Source organism: Chrysochloris asiatica, unplaced genomic scaffold (genome assembly GCF_000296735.1).
Source record: "Chrysochloris asiatica unplaced genomic scaffold, ChrAsi1.0 scaffold00026, whole genome shotgun sequence".
NCBI classification, from domain to species: Eukaryota; Metazoa; Chordata; class Mammalia; order Afrosoricida; family Chrysochloridae; genus Chrysochloris; species Chrysochloris asiatica.
This window is the reverse complement of record NW_006408544.1, coordinates 9,484,868-9,491,525: the sequence shown is the minus strand read 5'-3', so window position 1 is coordinate 9,491,525 and position 6,658 is coordinate 9,484,868.

The window sequence follows — 6,658 nt, the reverse complement described above, 5'->3', positions numbered from 1 at the left end:
ACCCAGCTGATATTTAAAATATCAGTGGCTGGCATAGCTTCCAGAATCACAGTAACTCACAAGCCACCACAGTACAACAAACTGACAGATGAGTAGTAGAGGTGGTAGGGTAGTGAAGGGGCAAATGCAAACAGCTATGGGAGCAGAAGGCATTCCCAACCCAATGTGGGAGTGGTAAGTATCAGGAAAGTCTTCTCAGAGGAAATGGTAGCTAAGTGATAGATGGAGCAAGGAACCCAGTAAGGATAGGGCAAGGGCCACCTAGAAAGAGGAAGCAGCCCAGGCAAGACTGCTGCTAGAATCCAATGTGAGTATGAAGGCAGAGGCCACATAGCATTGTCATTGTCTGTTGAGACATCTGTTTTCCCCAGTAACCTGGGTCATGGGGAATACCCAGGGCAGCAGCTGTATCCACTTCCCACAACTGAAACGGGCCTGGCACATACCGAGCAGGTAATACACATTGTATAAGAAGTAGTTAATGACCAAGGATGCAGCCTTGACACTTAGAACCTCACACAGTGAGGTAGCTCCCTGGGATGAGGCAGGTCTGTAAAAGCAGAAAGTGTACGTTCTGAGAATAGGGACCAATCTTCTCCAGCCTCTGCTCCATCTGTACAGATGTCAAGCATAAACGTGTGTGCAGTGTAATAATAATTATTTTAGCGAACACTCACATAACAATTACTACTAGCAAGGCATTACACTAAGTGCTTTATCCCTATCTACTCTTTTAATCCTTCAAAAAATTCCATTATCTACATTCTATAGATTTGGAATTTGAGGCACAGAAAGATAAAATAATTTTCCCAAGGTCACTTGAGAGAGACTGATTGTGTGGCATAGAACTTGAGTAAAGATGTGGAAAACAGACCAGACATAGGTTCAAATCCCAATTGTATCACTTCATTGCTACAGGATCATTACGTAACGTCTCCATTTTTGAAATGGTAATAACAACAACACCAACCTCACAGGTTTGTTGTGAGAAGCAATTGGTGTCAATGTAAGAAGCTTAGTTTAGTACTCAGGAACTGACTGGTTGGCATCATTTTTGTCCTGAAGTCCAGACAGCTCTCTTGCTAGTGAAGGTGGCCTTAATTTACCCACATTCTCCTCCTCGTATCTTCACACACAAACTATTCATAGGAATCTGTGTAAATCAGACCCCCATTCCACTCAGGCCTGCTGTTTCTCAATCAGCCAACTTCTTCCATATACAGCAATCTTTTCCACTGCTATCAGCTGCCAGTAGAGACCCACATTCGAGAGTATCTTGGCTCCCATTGGAAGAAAAACAAACTTTGTAGAAAAATAAACAGATTTTAAAAAGTCCTGTGGTTTTAGATTCAAGACCTAATAGTTTTTCCTTTCTTTTTTTTTCCCCAGATACCACAAATCTTCTGCTGGAGAAAGAAAAAAAGAAGAAAACAAAAAAGGAAAAGCAACTAAAAAGTGTCTTCTAGATTAATGTTCCATACAAACATGGCCCAAGATGGCCGCATTCAAGGATGAAGGTCCCGGGTCTGTGCTAGAGCAAGACTAGAGGTCCCACTTTTCCTGGGCTCTCTGAACTGTCTGTCTTCATTGCTTCCCCAGCGCCAAAAGGGTCCATCTGAGTGACTCTTCCTCTCACATTTCTAGTGCTACTGGGGCTGTAGTGGACAGAGACGCTGAAATACATGTCAGGGAGCCTCTTGTGTGACAGGCCTGTGACATTTTAACTCCCACAGTCATCTCTCCACAGTGAGGCCATCCGGTCCCAGTGACAAGTCTAAAATAGGAAACTTTTTCTTAGAGAAACACAAAGTAAGTCAGTAAAAAGGAACAACCCTCTTGTCTTAAGGACAATTTCCTGGCAGCGACCACTTACCCCATCCCTCAGCAGGGAGATTAAAGAGGCCTGAGTGGCCTGAGCTGTGGCTAACTGGCCTAGCCCAGCCGTGTCCCTGAGTCAGGCATGTACCAGCTCACCCGGAGCCACCAGTACAAGCCAGTCTGCTCTGGGCCTCCAAGTCCCTTTAGGTCTAGAGCTCTTAAACCAGGTGTCCCTGGCTTCCACAGAATCACACTGAGAGCTGGATGACAATTTGTATGCAGACTCTCGCTTGTGAACATTTCCATTAAAATCTTCAAAGAGTCACAGGCCCCAAAAGAATAAGAACCATTGATTTTTTGTTTTAGCTTTTTAATTCAGACATGACCTCCTTGAAGGGAATTATTTCTCTTGGTATCATCATAGCTAGAAACAGACTTGGCATTCTGGATAGTCAATGGAATTAGTGAGTGAGTGACAAAAAGTCTATTCTTTCTAGGACTCTGGCACTTGGTAAAGATGTTATATATACAAAAATAAGTAAAATAAAGGGCAGATGATGGTAAAAGTCAAAGGAAAGGGGAGGAGTAAAGAGCTACGGAAGTAGAGATGGGGGAACATAGGGCATCAATAGAGAGTTGAGGAGAAAGCTGGGAAGACATTTCAGGAAACATGGTGAAAAAAGAATCACAAACTTTATAGAGACATGAACATTTTTTTTTAAACTGTGGTTTTACATTCAGGGCCTAATGCTTTTTCCTTTCTTTTCCCACATAAGCTGTCCTCCAGTTTGGCTGGAGAGGAGGCTATGTTCTAGGCAGTGGTAGAAAAAAGGCTGGGAAACAGACATTGGGGCCAAATCCTGGGGTCTAGAATGCCAATCTCCACTAACACTTCCCTGAACCAGCAGACTTGTTCAGTGTGGGGAGGAGAGGTTGAAGAGCGAGCAACTGCAGGGCTCCAAGGGAGGGATACTGAATCAGGCCAGACCATGGCATTGTGGGAAGAAGGGGCGGGGAAGTGTGCATCTAGCACCTGATTGCTTATTCGAGGTTGGTGAGGCAAAAGCTGTTCTCAAAGAATCCTCTGCTTTCCGCAGCCTAAGATATTGGCCTTTTCTGTATCCAAATAGTAGTATGTTTTTTAAAGATTAAATTCAGTTGCTTTATTGTTGTTCTTAGTTGCCACTGAATCATGACAACAGAATGAAACATTGCCTGATCCTACATCATATTCCCCATTATTGACCTGTTCAAGTCCATTGTTATGGTCTCTGTGTATTTTGAGTGTCTTCCAGCCTGCTGTTGTTAGGCGACATCAAAGTGGTTCCAAATCATACCGACACTATGCACAAGAGAACGAAACACTGCCAGGGCTTACGCCATCCTCACAATCATTGTTGTGTTCATGGCTGCTGCCACTGTGCCAATCCATCTCATTGAGGGTCTTCCTCTTTTTTTGCTGATCTTCCACTTCACCAAGCATGATGTCTTTCTCCAGGGACTGGTCTTCACTGATAATATGTCCAAGTCTCTTTAACATAGGAGGATTCATTTTCCAGCATTATATTAGACAGTATTCTGTTTCAATCCACAGGGTTGTCATTGACTGGTTTTCAAACGTAGTATGCCAGGCCTTTCTTCCTAGTCTGTCTTAATCTGTATGTGCTGCTGAAACCTGTCTATCACAGGTGATCCATCTGCCACTTGAAATACCACTGGCATACCTTCCAACATCAAAGCAACACACATGCTATCACAGTACAACAACGTGACAGATAGATGGTTACAAGTATATTAAAGTTACAAATATTTATTTTAAAAAAACACATGCAGCATAGTGTAGTGGGTTGTGAGCTGGGTTGCTAGCCCCAAGGTCAGTAGTTCAAATCTACCAGCCACTCCATGGGAAAAGATGAGGCATTCTGCTCAAGTAAAGATTTATAGCCTTGGAAACCCTCCATAGGTTCACTATGAGTCGGAACCCACTCCACAGCACACAACCACCACCACCACCATGTACATATACATAGAGTTGTGTTGTTGTTGTGAAGTGCTATCAAGTTAGTTCTGACCCAGAGTAACCCTGTATAGGGTTTCCAAGGAGCAGCTGGTGAGCTTGAACTGCCGACCTTGCAGTTCAAATGGCTTTGCAGTCTGGTGCATTAGCCCACAGCGCCACACCAGGACTCCATATACATAGAGAGATACATATAAAGTAAGATAAAAATGAATAAGATTGAAATAAATCAATGAATAGGTACAAACCAATGTTTTATTTTTAGTCTTATCTATTTTCAGTAATTGTTTCCTAAATCTCTGATTTTGCTTCCAGTCCTAAGCACCCTCACCAGTCCCCTCAAGAAGAATGGTCACCAGATTCTACTCTGCCCCCTCATCCTTTCTCAGTAATCCAGCGTGAAGTAGGTAGCAGTACTGTACAATGGCATTTCTGCAAACATGACGCTGGATTTTGTCAAAGGTCTCTATAGCTAAATGCTATTTTTATTTATTTATGTATATATGTGTATATATAGATTGAAAGTTAATGATTTTAGGTGTGATGCTCTGCAAGTTAAAGCACTGGACTGCAAGGTCCATTTCAACAGCAAGGTGGGCAGTTCAACCTTACCAGCTGTTCCTCAGAAACCCTGTGCAGGATCACTATGTGTTAGAACTGACTCAACAGCACTTAACAACAACAACAAGCATCTAAATGGACTCCTGGTGTGGCACTGTAGGATCAGCACTGGACTTTGAACCACAAGATCGGTAGTTCAAACCCACCAGCTGCTCTTCGAAAACCCTATACAGGGTCGCTATGACTCGACGGCACTTAAACAATAATCATTATCATAGATAATATACTACAGGACCAAACCATTCCCTCCCCAGTCTATCTGTGAAGTTCGGTTTAATAAAATAATAATAGCAGTGCTGCTGTAGGATAAGCACTAGACTTCTAGCCATGAGGTAGGTAGTTCAAACCCACCAGCCGCTCCTTGCAAACCCTATACAGGGTAGCTACGAGTCAGAACCAACTCGGCAGTACTTAACAACACCCATTTCTATCAGTGTACTGTGCTCACATATATGAACTCATTTAATTCTCCCCCAAATCCCCATGGGATGAGTACTACCATAATTTCTCATGTACAGGTAGTAAAACACAGGCTCAGGCTTTGGCTAGTAAAGATGTTTTATCTTTGGAGTCCATGTGGCTAACCATGACTCTGGACTTGTCATTTTAGATCCAGCTCTTTGCCTCACCTACTCTCAATGATGTGCTTTTGTGCTTTGTGAGCTGAGTTCATCACTCACAAGGCTTTCATGCAGAGAAAGAGGTTAATGGGAGTTTTTTCCATGCCTGAAGCATTCTTGACTGTACAATTTTTAAAAAGATATTAGAGGAATTGCTGGAGGTGAAGCTCTTTAGCCTGTTCTATTCCCTATACTTTATAACTGAAGGAACCAGTCACTAAAGAGTCTGAAAAATGGAATTGCAAAGTGAAAATTAAGCATAGGTCCATACCAAAACCTACTGCCATGAAGTCATTTCCAACTCATAATAAAGAACCCCATAGGACAGACTAGAACTGGTCCATAGGGTCTCTAAGGCTATGCCACTGGTAATTTAAACACCAGCAGGGTCACCGATGTTGGACAAGTTTCAAATGAGCTTCCAGATAAGACATATTAAGACAAAGGAGAGACTACTTCTGGTTATTTAGTCATTGAAAACCTAATTAATAGCAATGGAACACTGTCAGATAGCACCAGAATACTGAATATTGAAACATGATGAAGAGCATCAAAATACTGTCAGATATAGTGTTCTCAGATTAGAAAGCACCCAAAATGCAGCTGCAGAAGAGCTGCCACCTCAAAGTAAAGTTGACCATGATGAAGCAAACCAAGCAAAGTTTTGGGACCTTCATTTGCTAATGGGGCACAACTCAGCTGTAAACATCCATTAATAATCAGAATATGGAATGCATGAAATGTGAATCTAGGAAAATTGGGAATTGTCAAAAATTAAATGGAACACTCAAACATTGATATCCTCGGCATTAGTGAGCTGAAATGGACTGGTATTGGCCATTTTAAACCTGCAATTACTTGGTTTATTATGCTGGTCGTGACAAACTGAAATGAATGGCATCCTGTTCATCATCAATAAGAACATTTCAAGATACATCTTGAAGTACAATGCTGTCTATATCCATACACCTACAAGGAAGACCAGTTGATACAACTATTATTCAAATTTATGCACTAACATTAAAGTCAATGATGAGGAAACTGAAGAATTATACCAACTTCTTCAGTCTGAAATTGACCAAACATGCAATCAAGATGTATTGATTACTACTGGCTATTGGAATGCAAAGGTTAGGAGCAAAGAGGAAAGATCAGTAGTTGGATTGGTGATAGAAATGATACTGGAGATCACATGATGAAAGATTGCAAGACCAACGACTTCTAATACCTTTTTAAAGTATGAAAGATGACTATACACATGGACCTTACCAAATGGAATACATAGAAATAATATTGACTACATCTGTGGAAAATCTCTTTATCATCCGCCAAAGTGAGGCCAGGGGCAGACTATGACACAATCAATTAAAAACAATCAAAATTCAAACAAGTCTATATAAAGCCAATATATGACCTTGAACATATCCCACCTGAATTTAGAGATCATCTCAAGAACAAATTTGATGAATTAGACACTAATGACAAAAGGCCAAAGGAGTTGTGCAGTGACATCAAGAACATCATACAGGAAGAAACCAAAAGGTCATTAAGAAGATAAGAAAGAAGGAAAAGACAAAAATGG